This window comes from Muscardinus avellanarius (assembly GCF_963383645.1).
Source record: "Muscardinus avellanarius genome assembly, chromosome: 15".
NCBI classification, from domain to species: domain Eukaryota; kingdom Metazoa; phylum Chordata; class Mammalia; order Rodentia; family Gliridae; genus Muscardinus; species Muscardinus avellanarius.
Genome location: NC_137801.1, coordinates 88,466,229 through 88,467,024, shown reverse-complemented (window position 1 = coordinate 88,467,024; position 796 = coordinate 88,466,229).

The window sequence follows — 796 nt, the reverse complement described above, 5'->3', positions numbered from 1 at the left end:
GCCGGCTGCGCTGACCACTCGCTGGCTCCCGAGCTCAGTGGCCGGGCGCCCCCGCGCGCGGGTTAAGAGTCCCGGGAGCCGCAGGGCGGAGCCAGCCCCGCCCCGCCCCGGCGGGCACCTGGTCCCGGGTCCCCAAACCCCGCACCCCGCCCCGCCCCGCCTGTACCCGGCCCCTGGCCGCATGCCCACCCGGTGCCCGCCCCGCACCCCCGGGGCCCGGTCTCGCCCCTCCCCGTCCCCTGAGCCCCTGCACTGCCCGTCTCCACCCCCGACCCCTAGTCCCGTACATCGTGACCCGTCTCCATCCCCCGTCCGCGGCCCGTCCCCCATGCCGCGCCCCCTGCCCCCGCACCCCATCCGCGTACCCGCACCCCAGGTCCTGGCCCCATACCCCGCCCCCGTGCCCCGCGCGGTCCCCCGGCCCCACACCCCAGGTCCTGGCCCCCATACCCGGCCCCCATACCCGGGCCCCTATATTCCCTGTCCCTGCATCCTGCCCCCAGCCCCATCCTCGACCCTGTCCTCCCCCCTCCCGCCCCCGCCCCCCTCCCGAAATGCCGGGAAGAGCCGCGGACGGACGAGACCTGCGTCCCGCCCTGGGTGCCGCAGAGTCCAGCCGCTCGCTGGGGATCCTGGGCTCGCCGCCCCGGGGTGAGGCCATCAGTACCCGCCCGATGGCACCCGATGGCACCCTGGGCGCCAGGCTGAAGGCGGGCCTGAGTCAGGGGTCCGGGGATCGCAGCTTTGTAGGGACCACCGGGATGGGAGAGGGTGATACCCAGGCGATTTCCAGGGG